Here is a 19,936-nt window from a genome sequence, read left to right on the forward strand (position 1 = left end):
ACATTTACAAAGAAGGGTGTCATAGTACAGCAGTAATTTACAAAGAAGATGAGTGTCATAGTACATTTACAAAGAAGGGTGTCATAGTACAACAGTAATTTACAAAGAAGAGTGTCATAATACATTTACAAAGAAGGGTGTCATGGTACAGCAGTAATTTACAAAGAAGAGTCATTGTACAGCAGTAATTTACAAAGAAGAGTCATTGTACAGCAGTAATTTACAAAGAAGAGTGTCATAGTACATTTACAATGAAGGGTGTCATGGTATAGCAGTAATTTACAAAGAAGAGTCATTGTACAGCAGTAATTTACAAAGAAGGGTGTCATGGTATAGCAGTAATTTACAAAGAAGAGTGTCATAGTACATTTACAAAGAAGGGTGTCATGGTATAGCAGTAATTTACAAAGAAGAGTGTCATAGTACATTTACAAAGAAGGGTGTCATAGTACATTTACAAAGAAGGGTGTCATGGTATAGCAGTAATTTACAAAGAAGAGTCATTGTACAGCAGCTGTGTGGAGACCATCTTGCCTTCCCTAGACAATGCTGGTGGTCTTTAATTTACGATATTTTCTGACGCCTGTTGTCACGATGGACCATGGCTGACCTTTGTGTATCTTTGCTGTCAGCACTCTGTAATGTGGGATGCAGGCTGTTTACATCTAACAGTTACAGGCGTTCCATAGATGGTAGGTGGTGGCAACCATCATCCACTCACTTGATGTAGTGCTGCCTACTTCTTCCTTCATCTTCATCATTTTGTTTCTATGTCTTTCTCTCCTCCTACTACTTCCGTTCCTTCCTGTCACTTTTAATAATTTTCTTTCCACTTTACGTGGGTCTACAGTGAGTAACAAATCTGATGTTTTCCTGCAATCCAGGAAACCACTAACAACGCTGGGTGGTAACCATGTAACCAGATAACGGGGAGATGCGGAGCCTGCTATGGCGCCCCTGCTAACTGGGTGGAGAAAGGCAAATGTGGCATTCATCCACGAACCAAACCTCCACACTTTTCATCGCGCCTTGCTGTTGCGGGGCGCTGTCAACTGCAAGGAAATATAAATTGACCGCACTGGACGACCCTGTAGGAGCGATTGCTTACCTACGGTTGATGAGTCTGCTTGGCCAGACAGACCGGTGTTGATCAAGAACAATAACAACAATGTCATAAAATGACTTTGTGTCATAAAATACTTTGTGGTTCTTTGTGCTTGAGTTGTAGTTGAGTTATATATATATTTTAGACTTGTGGTCGAGCGGCTTTTATATCTTGTAGTAGCTTCCCCATTTGTCATGTAGTGATAGGAGAGGTAAAGAATAGTATGGGACTATTTTTATTTGTCTTGGAAATATTAACAAGTCTCTCACACGGAACGAAGTATAAGTCCCGGGTTGCTACCTACCTGTCTCGCTATCTGTCTCTATCTCTCTAATTGCCAAGCCCTTCTCCCGTCACCTGTCTCCTCTGAGGCCTGTCTACTTCTCTCTTGCCTGTTCTGTGGCTAATCTCCGTCTGAGCTCTCTTTCCTAAATTCTGGTGTAGCAGGGGTGTGTCACGTGTGTTCCTCGTGGATGGAAAGTTCTTGCAGCCTGTGTGTGAGCATGTGTGTATGTGTGTATATGGCCACTAGACGCTGTCGTGTGCCTATCAAGCATTCCTCGTGTCAGAGTGTGTAAGCATGTTTAGCACTGCTCGATTCTCGCAGACCCAACACCTCTCATCATCTGACTCCCTGCTTCTATCTATCTATTTATCTATCTATCTATTATGATTTGTAAATATAATATGTAGTCCTACATCTGCTCGGCCGCGCGAAAATGGCGTACCATCGACAGTTAATAGTTCTTAATATATTAATACAAATTATATATACATTATAATGAACTTATAAGCTAATTAAGTGAAATACAAAATATTGTAAAGTAACATAATTGTATGAATATTGTATACATATATTATTCATAGTAAATAGTGATTATTCAGTAATATTACATTTTAAATAAGTTGTATACATATTTGAATAAATGCAATGGTTGTTGTATAACACTTTGTAAGACGTGCATGTACAACAGACGTACGCATATAATTGTGCAATGGTAATACTGCTAGGTTATACATTACATATTTGAGTTATCACTTTAGTAATGTCTAATATTTCACCTAACTTGTATGATGATACTGGTAATACAGAATTGTGCTATAATTGTATGACTTATAATATTGTACTAACATTGTGGTACTACATAATTGTAACATTTTATGAATTGTTACAAAATATTGTGTTAATGCATAATTGTGTTGGCCTTATAATTGTAGTTACATTTGTTAATGCAACTCTTACATAAGTGTCTTGGCCTTATAATTGTAGTTAAAGTTACATAAAAGTTACATCTTGTTAATGCAACTGTTTTGTCGTTACATAATTGTTACATATCGTTTGTAGGTACATAATTGTAGTTAAAGTTACATAAAAGTTACATCTTGTTAATGCAACTGTTACATAATTGGCAAAGTGGAACATAATGCAATCGTTTGTCGTTACATAATTGTTACATATCGTTTGTAGGTACATAATTGTAGTTAGTGTAACATAATGCAATCGTTTCTCGTTACATAATTGTTACATATCGTTTGTAAGTACATTATTGTAGTTAAAGTTACATAAAAGTTACATCTTGTTAATGCAACTGTTACATAAATTAGTACATATTGTTTGTAGTTACATAATTATAATATGGAGTAACATAATTGTAATAACTGCAGTCCTAACATATGCTGCGGTCGATGATAGTGATGATGTGTCATGCCACTTGTTTGTGGAGACAACAATTTGCTTTTTTGTTTGTAGTTTATGTGGTATTTTGGCATATGTAGTAACACTTACACTTATTTTCATTTGTTTGTTATGTGATCTTACTCTATTTCTCTTATTTCTTTCTTACTTTTTCTTTCTTTCTTTCTTTCTTTTTTGTATGTATTGATTTTCTATAGTTTGTTTTTCTTCGCTTGTGTACGCTTTTTCCATGTTGTTCATGGTTGCATAATTACTGGCTAATTTCCTTGGGATACTTTTTTAAAGTTTAGTTTATATTGCACAGATAATATTGAAAATTATATTATATAGTCCCATATTTTGTTATTTTATATAAAAAAATATATACACTATATACAGTATTAACTATATACACTGACTTTTTGTTCAATTGTACCTATCGTGGGTAATATGTGTGTCAGCACTGTGTGGAAATCATTGTCTTCACGATTGTGTTGAAGATGTTCACTCTTGCTAACGTCATTTGTGTTGGCCATTTTTTTTTTTTCTAGTTTACCTTGTAACTTAATTTATATGTTTCCACTAGGTAGCTTTAATTAATAAATGTTTAATACAGTTCTTTTAATTGCTCACTGAGTAACTGTGATGGTATATTTTCTTTATTACTTTGTAGATGTAATAATGTATAGTTGTACGTATGAAACACGTATTTTATGTAGGTATAAATGGTAACACTCGTTGGTAGTAAATAAATGTTATAATAAATGAATGAATATATACTGTGTAGAATATTTATTGTTGGTGATTATTTAGTGATTGAGTTATGCAGATAACTGAAGTAAGTATGTGTATTTAAGCTGTAACTATACAGCACGTTTTATATGTTTGTGCAGAAGCTTATTGTCTATCACTGTGTATTGTATAAATGAAGTAACTATGTAACTCACTAATTTTTACCGTGGTGGGAATGGTGTGAGTGGTGGTGCAGGTGGTGTGTTGACTGACGTGGCGTCTGTTCAGCAAGCACGCATGATGACCTCAACTTCCCACACTGGTAGCTGTGGTGAGTGAATAAGTAGCGATGAGTAACTTGAGTGAAGACGGGTGAGTAAGACGAGTTGTGAATATGGACTTGGTGTTTTGCTGCGTGTCTTGACCTCTGGGTCAGGCGGGAGAGAGTGGTGTGCTTGTTGGTTTGGTTTTTCCTCCTCTTTACTTGCTTCGTTTTATATTCTTCTTGTTGCTGCTTGAAGTTACGTGAAGATTATAGAATTGTTTCGTAGACTTGTAGACTATTTGCATTGTAGGCTGTATTTTGTAGTAATTCTGAAGCTAATCTTGTGGAGTATCGCCTGCTTTTGTAGAAATTTGCTTTTAATTGGGAGACGATGTCCGTAGTTTCGCTGGGTCGTCGTAGAAATTGCAATATTGTATCAATATTTTGTTAAACTACTTGCAAGGCGTCGTGTGATCTCTTGACCTCTGCGTCAGCATGATGATCTGGGAGACGGAGGGGGCTGGTTGGAGAGAAGTGTCAGGAGCCGGTTGTGTTGTTGGTTGAGAGAGAGATATTCTTGTTTTCAATCTTGATATTTTGTAGGAATTTAATGTTGATTCGTAGACGAGGTTCGTATACGTTCGCTGCTACCAAATGTCATAAATGACATTTGTCTTGGAAATATTAACAAGTCTCTCACACGGAACGAGTATAAGTCCCGGGTAGCTACCTCCCTGTCTCGCTATCTGTCTCTCTCTCTCAAATTGCCAAGCCCTTCTCCCGTCACCTGTCTCCTCTGAGGCCTGTCTACTTCGCTCTTGCCTGTTCTGTGGCTAATCTCCGTCTGAGCTCTCTTTCCTAAATTCTGGTGTAGCAGGGGTGTGTCACGTGTGTTCCTCGTGGATGGAAAGTTCTCGCAGCCTGTGTGTGAGCATGTGTGTATGTGTGTATATGGCCACTAGACGCTGTCGTGTGCCTATCAAGCATTCCTCGCGTCAGAGTGTGTAAGCATGTTTAGCACTGCTCGATTCTCGCAGACACAACACCTCTCATCATCTGACTCCCTGCTTCTATCTATCTATTTATCTATCTATCTATTATGATTTGTAAATATAATATGTAGTCCTACAACAACAGGTGTTCCATAAATGACCGCCAAAAATTAGGGAACTGATCACACCATCGCCCACTCAGCTTTTTAAAATGCGACCCACAGACACTAACCAAGGTTTTTTATTTATTTATATATTTAATTATATTTTTCTTGTTTCACCAGCAGAGGCAAATCACTCGGAAAAGCTGGGTCCATGCAGCCTGGATTTGTGGTAGCGGTTTGGTGTCCTTTACTGCCTGGATGAGAAGCCTTCGCCATCATCACCATCGTTACCGCTCTCACCATTAGCCTCACCTGTTCTTCCCACCTAAGAATGGGGTGAGGTAGGGCCAAGTAACAAGAAAAACACAGTTGAGGAAGAATTATATCAGCATCATGGCCAGTGACGTGAGCGACACATTCACTCAAACACCATTGTAGCTTCTGGAATCCCGGCCCAGAATTACAGGCATAACAATCTGTACATAAATTAAGAGAGAGAGAGAGAGGGAGAGAGAGAGAGAGAGAGAGAGAGAGAGAGAGAGAGAGAGAGAGACAGCATGTGCTTCTCATTACCTACCTTCCACTATGGAAAGAGCACACACACACACACACACACACACACACACACACACACACACACACACACACACACACTAGCACATACGCCACAGGACCCGATAAACGAAACGGAAATACAGCAGGAGCCAAAAGTTTGTCAACTAGTTCACCGCTTTTCACATTTTCTTTACTAATTAAAATGTCAAAACTGAGAGAAGCTTCGGTGTTTTTTTTCTTTTCGTAAGCGATTTATTTCGCTTACTACACCTTGCTGTCCTCTTTTGTGCTGCATGAATCCTCCCAGTATCGCCATACTCTGCATAAATAACCTACAAAACGATATTAACCAACCATGTCCACATATAAATCGCTAAGGTAGATGTGTTAGGAAGCCACCTTACCTGACAAGGATACGAGCCTTGGTACGTTTCCATGGCCATAGGTGACTGTCTTTGGTCTGCTGTGTTGGGGAGGAAGGCGACGGACGTGATCTTCCCGCCTCACTCATGGTCATCTAATGAGCCATGACCATCGGACCGTCTGTTCACACTGACTGCCCTGTGACTATCCGTCACATTTTTATAGATTCCTCGTCTACGCACCAACACCGTCTCTCAGCTTTCCCCTTCCTTTCCTCACTACGATGGCCTCCACCGCTTACTGATTTCCTGGGTGACTCTCCTAATGTTTCTATTTGCAGTATCATCACATTTCGTACTCTCTTCACATCATACATTTATATAATTATTTCCCCCGTTCCCTTCTACCTTAGTGCCTTATAGCCATGTTATGGCTTGGTGCTGGTTCTTCTATATTCCTTCCTTCCTTTGTCTCTGACTCTACGTGGGGCTCCAGAATATTGTGTTTTGTTTTGAATTATAGAAATTGCTTATCGGCTTTTTTTTTCCTTTGGCCTCTTGTAATACAAGCATTTAAAAGTGGAGTAACTGGTGTTGCCACAAAGGAAAAATTTTTCAGCCTTAGTTCGTTTTCCATTACTTGGCCCGGACCTTCCTCCTTTCGCTGCTTACTTCACATAGCTCCACGGTACAAGAATGCAATACTATGGCTCTACATACTGTCCATGGCAGTCCTTTGTGACCACTATGTTTCAAGTGTACATGTTTTGTAAGCTATGTCGACATGTAAACTATGTACGATAACATAATAGAAAATGTCAAGGGTATAATATCCATCCATCCATCCATCCATCATCCAATCCTACGTTGCCCCATGAGGAGCGTAGGAGACCGGGGCTAGGCAGTTGATCCTGACATTTAAGATGAGCGTGACCAGCCTCACTCATCCCTGAGTGGCATTACGTGACCAATACACCCCAACCTTCCCTTGGATATAAACCTTCACCGGCTCAATCTGACTGGAGTGCCGTAATTACCCACTAAACCACTAGGTGCCATAATTTGGTTATATGGTTACCACCCAGCGTAGTAAATGCATTCCTGGTGTACAGGAAACCATTTGGCATGTCACTCAGTGTAGTCACCCAAAGGCAGAAGGAAGAGGAAAGAATGAAGGAAAGATAGATAGAAGGGGGAGTGTAAAGTCACCCGTAAGCAGAAGGAGGAAAGAATGAAGTAAAGAACGACAGAAAAGGAAGGAAAGAGAGAAGGAAGGAGGAAAGGAAAGAACAGACACTCAAGAGCAGCACTACATCGAGAGAGTGGATGGTGAGCGCCCATGTAAAGTGTCACTTGGGAAGAGGTGCTATGGCGCAAGATGTAAATTTTTGGCCAACTTAAAGTAAACAGAGTATACCTGAGAGAAGCGTGACCGACAAGGATATCACAAAATTATTTCTCCAACTAAAACACACAGTCATATATTTTACAGTCCTGAGGAGGGATTTACAATAGAATTTTATTTTAACTTGGCCTAAAATTGCTATCCCTCCATACTGAATCCGGAGATATAACAGATTAACACAAGAATATTATGCCAGTCACGAAGAAATGCTAAGAAAAGGATATAAAGCTGCAGCATGTCTTTTTTTTTTCCCTCTGAACTGCGTGAAATAAGCAACAAAAGGACGAACATATTGGCCAAGTTAAGGTGAAAGGACTACAGCATTCTGAGGGTCAATTCCAAGTCATAATTAAAGTTTTTGATTTACAGGAATAACAGGAGGCATAAGAGGTTGCCACACTCCTTTTCTTTGTCCATCCTGTTGACACAAATACAGAATGGTCCAGTCTGCTGGGCGACGTCTTGTGTTGTGGGGACGGCTCAGTCAGCGTTATTAGTGACTGTCCTCTGTGCTTTATATATTTCCCACTCCCTCCGCCACACCCTTGCCCAAACCAGCAGACTGAGCCGTCTACAACACACACGATACTGCTAGGTACAGTAAGTTTCTAGTGAAACAATGTTTATAAACCAACCTATGCACACAGACACAAGTGTCTTTGCAAAATGTAACGAATACAAAGGAAAACAATCTAACCATCTGCAACACGCACTAGTACAGACAGGGTATTCATTGTTCTTCACCAGTTGTAAGTTTGTTTCAGACGAAACTGGGAAGATAGATTTTTCTTTGACCGTGCATTAACTTACGATAATTTTCCTCTCGTAACCGAGATTTTGCTTTGTTTGTGTGTGTTGTGGGGACGGCTCACTCTGCTGGTGTGGGCGTAGGTGTGGGAGTAGGAAATGAATAAATGCTGCAGGGTACACATTGATAAAGATGACTGTCTGTACCAGCAACACACAGCCAGTCGCCCCGCGGAGTGGAAGAAGAGCGTTATATGTAGACATCAGAGCACTGCATTCTCCGTTCCCTGTAGTTTTTTTTGTCCTTAATGACTACGTCTGTCTTCAGCCATCACTTTCATTATCGCTCTGCTAACGGCTGCCTAAGAGAACAAAAATAAATCCCTGTTGCAGAGGGTTAAGGAGTGTGTGGTAGCGGGTTCGATCCCAATATCAGGTGATACAGTTAATTCAAATTTAAACTGAACTCTGCTACGTTTCAACCTCCCACATCTGCTCATCTCTCTCTCTCTCTCTCTCTCTCTCTCTCTCTCTCTCTCTCTCTCTCTCTCTCTCTCTCTCTCTCTCTCTGTCCATGCCCATTGATAAATACAGTCACAGGTGGAGTTAAAGTGAGAGAGTATTGGGCTGTGTGGAAGGGTTTTAGTCGTTCCCGAGTGTAATTCCAATGTAATAAAAAGGTTTCATTCATTCATTCATTGCCAGACGCCATGTATCCCAGACGGGGTGGTATTAGGTGTATTTTCCTTTGTCACAGAGTAAGTCAGATTATTTATTTGGTTAGATATATATGTGAGAGGTTGTGTTAGTGTGAGTTGATGGTTCCATTCTCCGTCCAGTGGCACACCAGGAGCAAACTGCCAATTCACACCTGCACAACCTTTGATAAGATGTACAGGTTGTCCCGGGAGGAAAGGGCATAACTGGGCAGCGATAGAAAAGGGAATTCTAAGTAAATATGCTAGATAAACATGGCGCCAAATCTCAGTCCCTACAGAGCTATAATTACTAATCAGCTTATGACTAAAAATGGTCCGCCTCTTAATTCGCCCAAAAGGATACCCATAATTATAAATCAATAATGGTTGAGAGTTGGACCGACGTTGATTTTATTTATTTATTTATTTATTTGCTCATAATTCCTTCATCTATCGTTTCCCAAAGTAATGCCCATTTCTCCTCGTACACGAGAGAGGTTGTGTTAGTGTGAGTGTACGGGTGCATCCTCTGTGTAATGGCAAACTTGGATCAAACGGTCAGTTCACACATGCAAGCCTCTCACATACAGGCTGAACCGGAAATAGCGTGACACTAGAAACTGACGTGGCAGTACCCTATGTGTTGCGGGGACGGCTCAGTCGGCTGGTGTGGGCGTGGCTGTGGCAGTGGGCGTAGGAAATGAATAAACTCTGCAGGGTAGATACTGATAAACACTGACTGAGTCGTCCTCATAACACACGAGATATCGCCCGACGGAGTGGAAGTGGAGCGTTATATATGGGCCACACTGTATATACCTAATCTTAACATGTAACAACCAAAGTTTCCATATGACACACAGTAATACATCTAATAATATTTCATAACGATCATTTGGAATGGACTATAACATCAGGATATGACTTCGGTATCACCACGTCCGTTGCTGTACCATATGGCCTCACCAGCACGTCATAAAAACACCTCCAGCACCAGGGACGGGTCCAGTGCTTTCAAAAAGGGTGGGGAAGGGCGTGATTCCTACCAGAACTACAACATAATGCATTTAAACAATCAAAATATCAAAATTCACTTTTATTTCACCTGTTTGGATCAGAGTAATATAATAATATAAGCAAATGCTAGTGCGACTAGATAATTATTGCACAATGTTTTGGTAAATAACAATGCTGTTATTACGTTATCGTTAGTCTGCTCAGAATAGAGGGGACGGCGCCCCCTAAACCACGCATGAGAATACTCTCTTGACTTTAACGTGGCCTAAATATGCTGTTCCTTCATCTTTATTGCTGAGCTTTAACAAGAGATAAACACTATAATACTGTATGGTGCTGGTCACAGAAATATGCCATGGATGAGATGTAGAACTGTTGCATTGCCCTGTTAACACTACAGTATGGCGTTAATCACGAATATATGCTATGAAAAGGATGTCAAATTAATTAGGACATGGCGTTAGTCACCAAGATGTGTTATGGAAAGAATGCAGAGCCGTAGTAATGTCATATTAAAACTACTGTAAGGCACTAGTCACGAAGATGTGCAATGGAAAGGATGAAGAGCCAGTGTATTGTTATATTAAAACTAGTACATGGTGCTAGTCACGAAGAAGTGCTATGGAAGGGATGTAGAGCCGTAGTATTTCACATTCAGTCAGTGAGCTACGGGAAATTAGATATAAAAGGATGAAAACTCTTCGTCAAATTGAGGTCAACGAGCTACAAGGCGGCCCATATATAACGCTCCATTTCCGCTCTGCCTGGCAATTTCTCGTGTGTTGCGGGGACGGCCCAGCGTCTGTCCTGCATCCTGTATTCATTTCCTGCTGCCACTGCCACACCAGCACCCACACCAGCATACTCAGCCGTGCCCACAACACACAAGATACCGCCAGAGGAGTTTCTAGTGTAGCGCTGTTTACGGCCCGCCTGGTATACCACCTTCAGTACAAATACGCATATTTAACTACATTTTGCTACTCTACTGCCAGACGATTTTACGCCACTTAAGGGCGACGTCTGGCAATGATGGGGTTAATGGAGGTTCAGCATGATACACACACACACACACACACACACACACACACATATATATATATATATATATATATATATGTACACACACAAACACACACATACATTCAAACGCATGCAAACACAAATGCACACACACATACACAAACACATACACACACACATGCACACACAAACACACACATTCACAAATATACCGGTATACACACACACACACACACACACACTAATCAACCACCGGAGAGAGCGGACGTGTGTCACTGCGCTCTGCGCCCTGCTCAGCTGCAAAATACCTGTGTATCCAAAGATGAGTCAAGCTCAGTGCTTAGCTAAATTATAGATGACTGTAGATCAAGTAGAAGTGAAAGATTGCTGTCCAAAGAAAGTATATCAAATAATCAGAGCACTAAGGAATTGGCGGCGTTAGCAGACGACAGGCGCCGCGTTGGGTAAACTGACAAGCGCCGGGTAAATTCCAACACTGACAACGGAGATGCTAAACTGTAAGTACAAAGTATATTTTTGTAAGATGACGTACTTTCAAGAAGTGCGACTAGGTAAGAGGAAGGGAAACAGTAAAAAACATAATGATGACTACACAGACCTGGTGGAACTGGTTACATTTAATACTGTAATTTAGCAAAGAGAGTAAACAACCTGGAAGAGACTTTCAAACTGGAATTAGATGAAATAAGGAAGGAACGGTACAAAAAAAAAATAAAAAAAAAGAGGAACTGGTAAAGGAATTAAACAGAAAAGATGCATCAACATGTGAGCTGCAAGCTGAGGCAGACATTCCAAAGAAGAAAATAAACGAAATGGGAAGTACAATAGTCACCTATGAAAGAGTTTTGAAGGAGTACAATAATGATAAAGACATAATTAGACAAGCAAGTAATCTGACAGAACAAAGCAGAGACATTGATAAGAAGGTAACTCAGGCAAATGAAATGATGAGAAATTACACAAAGGAAGTACAAAATACATGGGCAGAAGTAGCCAAAACAAGTCAAGATCTAAAAAACACAAGGCTGAAGCAAAAGACATGGCAAGAGAAGTGAAAGACATCATAAGGAAGAACCCAAGGCTGATAAAGGAAATAACTGGGATTAACAAATCTATAGCCCTCACTGGTAAAAATTAAGAAGAAATAAAGAATAGAAACACCAGAGATGATAAGGAGATGGTAAATAATTATAATGAACATATTGAAAGTAGTATCAGAGGATATCTGTGAGACAGATGTAGAGGAATTTAAAAGATTAGGGAATTATGAGAGAAACAAGTCAAGGCCTCTGAAAGTAACCTTCCAAGGCGTGAACACTGTAGAAGAGGTATTGAAAAATGCTAACAAACTTAAGGAATCAGAGGAGTACAGAGAAGTGTGGATAAAAAGGTGCCTAACTCAAGAGGATAACTACTAAAGGAAAAGAGGGAAAAAGCAAAAAGAAAGAATGATACAAGATCAGGTGAAGAATAAAAGACATTTTTTTTTTTTACAAAGTAGTAGGATTACAAGTAAAAAATGGCACATACACAGCAGGGACCAAATAAAAGCAAGGCAGTGAACTCTAACAGTGTCAAATATGTGAACAATATGGCTAAGCTGATGTACTCAAATGTAGATGGAAAGGTATCCAAATTGTCTATCTATCTATTGCCAGATGCCTTAATCCCATATGAGGTGGCCACAAACAAATCGCCTCCACGTCGCCCTGTCCCCCGCCATTTCACTGCCCTGCTCCCAACCCACAAATCCAAATTATTAGAGATAAAAGACTCTATCACAGAAAATGAGTCTCCTATTATTTGTCTAACAGAAACAAAATTAACCCCATGGATATTAAACGACTCATTAAATTTAAATGAGTACAATATTTGGCGAAGAGACAGAATTGTATAGCTGTCACATCTTCTCTTGGTAAGGTATCTGAAACTTTAATTAATAAGCATATTGTTAAACATCTTGAATCCAACAACTTAATTAGTGATAGACAATACGGTTTTTGCCACGAAAGATCCACCATTGACATACTCAATCTCTTAACTCATACCATCCATCAATCAATTGATCTTTTTGGAGAAACTCATGCAGTAGCTCTTGATATCTCTAAAGCTTTCGACAGAGTATGGCACCGTTCCCTGCTGTCCAAACTCCCTTGCTATGGACTAACGTCTTTTGTTTCTTTGATTTCTTCTTATCTTAGTGACAGGAAAATAAGAGTAAAAGTAGATGATGTATATTCGAATTTCCACTCAATTAACGCCGGCGTGCCGCAGGGATCAGTTCTGGCGCCAACCCTATTTCTGGTTCATATTAATGATCTCTTATCTGTCACTCACAATCCAGTTCACTCATATGCAGATGACTCAACACTACATAGTTCATTCACACTCAGACATCCATTTACAAAGTCTAATATCTCTACCTCTCAACTCAGTACAGCCATCTCCATAAATCAAGATCTAGCTACAATCAGTGAATGGGGACAAAACAACCTTGTCTCTTTTAATGCTAGTAAAACTAAATATATACAGTTTACTAATAGACAGATATTGCCAGATTCGTACATTACCTTCAGTGCTACTAATATTCCCATCTCCAAAAGTATTGATATTCTTGGTGTCTCACTTAACAGTGCCCTCAGCTGGACCTCTCATGTCAGATCACTTGCTAAAACCGCCTCAAAGAAACTTGGATTATCATACAGAGTCTGTAACTTCTTCGCCGATGAGCAGTTAGCTATAATTTATAAGAGTCATGTGCGCTCTCAGCTTGAATATTGCTCACCCTTGTGGAATGGTTGTGGAGAGGTTGCATTAAGACAACTAGACAAAATTCAGAATAAAGCTGTTAGAATCATTAACAACCCTACCATTACATATAAACTACCTCCCCTGCAAGTAAGAAGGAATGTTGCCTCCCTTGCATTATTTTACAGATATTTTTTTGGCAAATGCTCAGACGAAGTTGCGTCCATGGTGCCACCTCTCCATGCCTTCCCTCGTGCTACACGGGCATCTGGTAGCGCTCATGACTGGAATGTCACTCAACCATATTGCAGAACTTCTGCCTATCAGAATTCTTTCATTCCCCGAACTGCATCTCTCTGGAACTCGCTTCCCCAGAGTTGTTTTCCTCCAAATTTCAACCCACAACTGTTCAAGTCTAACTGTTACAGATAGTTTATGAACAGAGGACACCAGTAATCTGGTGTATGGATTATTTTTTTTTCATTTGTTTTTCCTTCCTCCGTTCTGTTATTTAAAAAAATAAATAAATAAATAAATAAAAAGGAGGGGGAGTTATGATACTAACAGAGAAAAAACTTTAAGTAAAAAAGATAGAAACAGACATACCCTCACAAGCAGAATTCGTTGCAGTAGAGATTAGTATACCAGAAGGGATATTAATTGTGGCACCCAAGACAAACACATGGGATGGAGGTGAATATGAAGGCCTGGCAGAAAAGACAATTCAAAGTTTAAGATCCTTATTATAAAGAAGGGAATAAAAATCTGAAAGAATTATACAAAAGGGCCATGCCACGTTGAGTACACCGCTTCCCGTCCGATCAGCGAAGTTAAGCAACGTTGGGTCTGGTTAGTACTTGGATGGGTGACCGCCTGGGAACACCAGATGCTGTTGGCATCCCTACGTGTCAAGTGGGGTTGGTGGAGGATTAGTGCCCCTCCCTGTAAAACAATTAACTCTAAGCCCTTGGCCACCCCGTTTGGGATACATGGCGTCTGGCAATGAATGAATGAGATTTTAACACATATATAAACTGGAATCCTTTAGATATAAAAAGCCATCAAAATTGTTGGGATCAAAAGCTCTTGGATCTTATACAGGATTTTTTTTCTAACAACATGTAAAGGAGAACACAAGAAAAAGAGGACCAGAAGACCCCTCAATATTAGATCTCATAATTTATTAGGCAAGAAAATGAAAATGAAAATATAATCTGTCATTCCCCATTCAACAAAAGCGCCCTGCAGTACTAGATTACAATTTCAGGATAGCATATGATATAGTTAGAGGTAAAGAAAATTACAAAAAGAGGCTAAACTACAAAAAGGGCAACTATCATGACCTAAAGAAGTACTTTAAGGATATAGATTGAGAAAAGGAACTAAAAGGACAAGATATGTTATCTATAAAAAATTCTGTAAATTTTATGAAACAGGAGTATATAATTATATCCTATTACACAAAGTCACGGAAATAAGGATAAAGAACTGGTTTACTACTGATTATAAAATGCAAAAGAGAAGAGAGATTTGCTGTGGATCAGATACAGACGACATGAAAATGAGAGAGCATGTAACAACTAGTCAGGCAAGAAATTATTATACTGTACAAGGATATGGGGAGAAGCTCAAAGGCAGTTTGAGGAAGACATTATAAATAAAAGTACTGATCAGCCGAAGTTATTTTACTGCTACATACGAAGCAAAACAAAAGTTAAGGATAAAATACAATCCATCATGGATCAGGTGGAAATCTGTATCAGTGAAGAAGATATTTGTCAAGTACTAAACAAACATTTCCAGCCAGTTTTTACTAAAGGAAGTAGATCTGCGAGAGATGAAAGCGAACAAGCATGTCCGCACATATTAACAAGTATACGTTTAACGAAACAAGAGGTCCAGGAAGACCTTACGAGATTTCATGTTGGGTATTACAGGCATGTGCAAAAGAGCTAAGCAGTCCGTTACATTGCACAGTCAGGAATCCCTAAGGCAAGGAATGAAAGCAAACATTGTGCCCCTTTCCAAGAAAGGAAAGACACAAATTCCACTTAACTACCGACCAGTATCACTGACCAGCGTCATAAGCATGATGTTAGAAAAGCTGATACAAAGAATTTGGGTAAATCACCTGGAAAAACACAATATGATTAGAGAAAGACATTTTGATTTTAGAAAGGAAAAATCATGTCTTACTAACCTATTAAGTTACTATGACAGAGCTGCAGAAATAATAAAGAAAAGAGATGGCTGGATACACAGCATATATTTGGATTTCAAGGAAGCTTTTGACAGAGCACCACACAAAAGACTCATATAGAAACCGTACAGTTAATGGGGAATCCAAGGTAATCTGTACGATTGGATGCAAGATTTTCTCAATAAAAGAGAAATGAGAACAGTGCTAAGGGGAAACTACTGATCTTGGAGAGATGTGACAAGTGGAGTTCCAAAGGGCTCGGTGCTGGCATCAATCATGTTTTTAGTATATATTAATGACATAGACAGCAACACTGGAAATGGATGCTACCTAAAAATGTTTGCTGGTGATGCAAAAATACAAAGAGATATTACAAACACAGACTCTTGCATAGAGCTAAAAGAGGAATTAAATAAGCTTCATGAATGGAGGAATAGATGGTAAATGGAGTTCAGTGTGGACAAATGTCATGCATTAAAATTTGGTAACAGTTAAAAAAAGAGGTACAAGGTAGGGTAGTGGATGTTGGAGCGGCCCTGGTGAGAGAGAATAGTGTTTGGAAACTCCCTGTACTGTTGTTTGCAGATGATACTGTGTTGTTGAGTGAAGACGAAGGGGAGCTGCAAGGCTTGGTGGATGAGTTTGGGAGAGTGTGTAAGAAACGGAATCTAAAGATGAATGTAGGGAAGAGTAAAGTGATGGTCTTTGAGAGAGGTGAAGTCAGTGAATGTACAGCGAGGTTGGATGGTGAGGAATTGGAAAATGTGAGTATGTTTAAGTACCTGGGTAGTGTGATGAGTAAGGATGGAGGTTTGGAGGGTGAAGTGCTTGAAAGGGTACAACAGGGAAGAAAGGTTGCTGGTTCTTTGAAAGCAGTTATAAGAAACAGGGAAGTGAGCATGGAAGTGAAAAAGTTACTACATGACAGTATTGTGATACCAACTCTAACGTATGGAAGTGAAGCTTGGACGTTGTTGGAAGGACACAAATCAAGAGTGAGAGCAGTGGAAATGAGTTATTTAAGAGGAGCCTGTGGAGTCACATGGAGGGACAGGCTGACGAATGAGGATATAAAGGAGCGTTGTGGTGTGGATGTGGATGTGATAAGAAGCGTTATGAGGAACACACTTAGGTGGTTTGGCCATGTGGAGAGGATGGAGGGTGAAAGACTGACGAAGAGAGTGTATGTGAGTGAGGTGGAGGGGGGAAGAGGGAGGGGGAGGCCGAGGACGAGATGGAGGGATGAGGTGGAGAGGTATATGAGAGAGGGGAGTGTGAGTTGGAAGCAGGGCAGTGAAATGGCGGGGGACAGGGCGACGTGGAGGCGATTTGTTTGTCACCACCCCAAACGGGATTGAGGCATCTGGCAATAGATAGATAGATAGAAAAAAGACCAGACTGGGACTGTAAGTTAGGAAGTTCAATTCTACACACATCAGAAAGGGAAATGAATTTAGAAATGATTATCAATATGAGACTATCACCGGCTGACCACATAAATGAAAAAGCAAGGAACATGTACACACTGCTTGTTAATATGAGGGTAACATTCACATATATAAATGAGGACATGCTGAGAGTGATAATAAACATCATTCGTCAGACCAACTCTGGAGTATGCATCAGTAGTCTGGAATCTGCATCTCAACAAACACATAGATAAGATTGAAAAGATACAAAGGGCCGCCACAAGATGGGCACCAATTTCAAGGGACCTAAGCTATGAAGAAAGACTCGAAAAATTAAACCTACCAACGTTACAGGAGAGAACGAAAAGAGAAGACATGATTATGTTATATAAATCCATCACATGAAAAGACAAAATAGACGTAAATGAGTATATAACCTATATGGAAGCAACATTAAGAGGACACTGCAGAAAACTGTACAAACAGAGGGGTGAAAAGATGTAAGGAAATTCAGTTCCCCAAATAAAGCAGTTTATTAGTGGAATGTACTACCGAATGAAATAGTGTGTGCCAAAACAATTCATAATTTTAAAGATGTGTATGATAAACATGGTTCAAAACATGGGACACTACGAATTTGACTCAATCGTGTTAAGATACAATTAGGTAAGAACACACACACACACACACACACACACACACCCTCGCTGGTGCAGTGGTAACGTTCTCGCTTGCCAACTGGTGGACTGGAGTTCACGCCTCGCTCAGGTTGCGAAAAGTTTCACTGACGAAGTGGGTGGTTACTGTCCCCCTTGAGCAAGGGGACGGGTGTGTGCGTGTATGAAGGTCACAGCCTTGCCCTTAGATCGGACTATATGAGCTCTCAGCTCCCTTCCGGGAGGGTAAAAGCTGACGATCACGACCATCAAGTGATCCTGACCGACCCGGTGAATTACACACTCCAGACACCGCTGAGATCGGGTGTGCTTTGGCGCGCTCTGGTGCATCTAATACCTAACTGTATCTAAAACTGTGTAAAGCTCCGTACCAAGCAAAAATAGAGATGGTTTAAAATTGTTGGGCAAGTATAAATGAAATGGTGAAGTCCAAAGAAAATGTCTATCAAATAATCAGAGATCTAAGGAATTTGATGATACTGGCAGACAGACGATGCCAGGTCACTCACATCACAGGCATACAAGAAGCAGGAGATGCTAGACTGTAAGTAGAAATTATCTTTCTGTAAGATGGCATACTTTCAAGAAATGACTCTAAGTAATAGGAAGGGTAACAGTTAAAAACAAAATCATGACTATACAGACCTGTTAGAACTCGATACACTTAACAATTTAGCAGAGAAAGTGAATAAACTGGAGGAAAATTGCAAACTGGAATTGGATGAAAGGGAAGGAACTGTATCTACGGAAGGAAACAATTGAGAAATTAGTTAAGGGATTCAACATTAAAGGTGCAACAATATGTGAGGTAACAGCTGAGGGTGACAGTCTGAGGGGGAAAAAAATGAGCGATATGGGAAATACAGTAGTAACCCATGAGAGAGTTTTGAGGGAGTACAATAATGACAGACCTAATTGGGCAAGCAGGTAGTCTTACAGAACAAAACAGACACACTGATGAGAAGATAACTCAAGCAAATGAAATTATATATTAAACAAGGGAAATACAAAATACATCTGCAAAAGCAGCCCAAGTAACACAATAGTTAGAAAACAAGGCTGAATAAAAGAAACATTACAAGGGAAGTGAAAGAAATCATAAGAAATAATCCAACTTATAAAGGAAACAGCAGAGATTAACAAATCTATAGTAATCACTGGCAAAGATGAAGCAATAAGGAACAGAATCACTAGAAACAATAAGGAGATGGACAATGTAACGAACACACATTGAAAGTTATATCAGGAGGAATCTGTGAGAAAGATATACAGTAGAAGAATTTAAAGGCTAAGGAAATATGAGAAAAATAAGTCAAGGACCCTGAAAGTGAGCTGCTAAAGTGTGAACACTGTAGAAGTATTAAAAAATGCTAACAAACTTAAGGAATCAGAGGAATTCAAGGATGTATGGATAAAAATATGCCAAACTCAGGAGAAATGGGGATTACTGAGGGGATGAAACAAAGAGAAAGAATGATCAGATGAAGAAAGAAGCATTTTTTTTTTTTTTTTATAAAATAGTAGGGTTGCAGGTACAAAAATGGCACATAAACAGCAGAGACTAAAAAAAGTAGGGTAGTAACAACCTAGTTGACAAATGGTCCACCCAATCTCAACTGACATCCCTGCCTCCCTCCATCAAGACTCGCCTCTCACCTACTAGCGGAAACAGGCTAGCAGGTATTGCAGAGGTTCACTCCACTCCCTCTTCCCTCGATGATCACCCCATCACCTTGCGCTATTGCAAGGCACGGCAACTGCCCTGGGTGATGACGGGATCACCTAAGCCACACTGAGACTTATCGCTCAAGTCGCAGGCAATCCCTTACTCTCACTGTTCAACCCGAGTCTTTTTTAACGTAATCTCCTTGAAGACTGGATCCGTAGCACCATTATCCCCAACCCTAAGCCAAACTCCTATGATTTTCATCCCATTTTCCTAACTTCCTGCATCTGCAAAGTCCTCGAGAGAATTCTTTTAGCAAGGTTCCGTGATTTTCTTCAGGACCAGTTCTCTCCCTATCTCTTTAGTTTCCTCCCAGGCCGAAGCACACAACATTTCCTTGCAGAATTACTCAGTCACCTCACATCCTTCTACTGTATAGCCTTCAATGACCTCAAAGCTGCATTCGACGTCGCAAACCGTGACAACATCCTTGATGAACTTGCCAACCTGGGTGTCTCTGGCCACCTGTTCTGCT

The 19,936-nt window shown here is 40.0% G+C and overlaps 1 non-coding gene across 1 annotated transcript; it reads left to right on the top strand.

The window, feature by feature from the left end:
• Window positions 1–14,228: 14,228 nt before the first annotated feature.
• Window positions 14,229–14,346, top strand: LOC145396420 (5S ribosomal RNA). The gene has a single exon (XR_013896778.1). It is a non-coding gene; the product is annotated as a 5S ribosomal RNA (ribosomal RNA).
• The last annotated feature ends 5,590 nt before the right edge of the window (window positions 14,347–19,936 follow it).

This window comes from Coenobita brevimanus, chromosome 37 (genome assembly GCF_032717465.1).
Source record: "Coenobita brevimanus isolate Jiangsu-jjx chromosome 37, ASM3271746v2, whole genome shotgun sequence".
Lineage (NCBI taxonomy): Eukaryota > Metazoa > Arthropoda > Malacostraca > Decapoda > Coenobitidae > Coenobita > Coenobita brevimanus.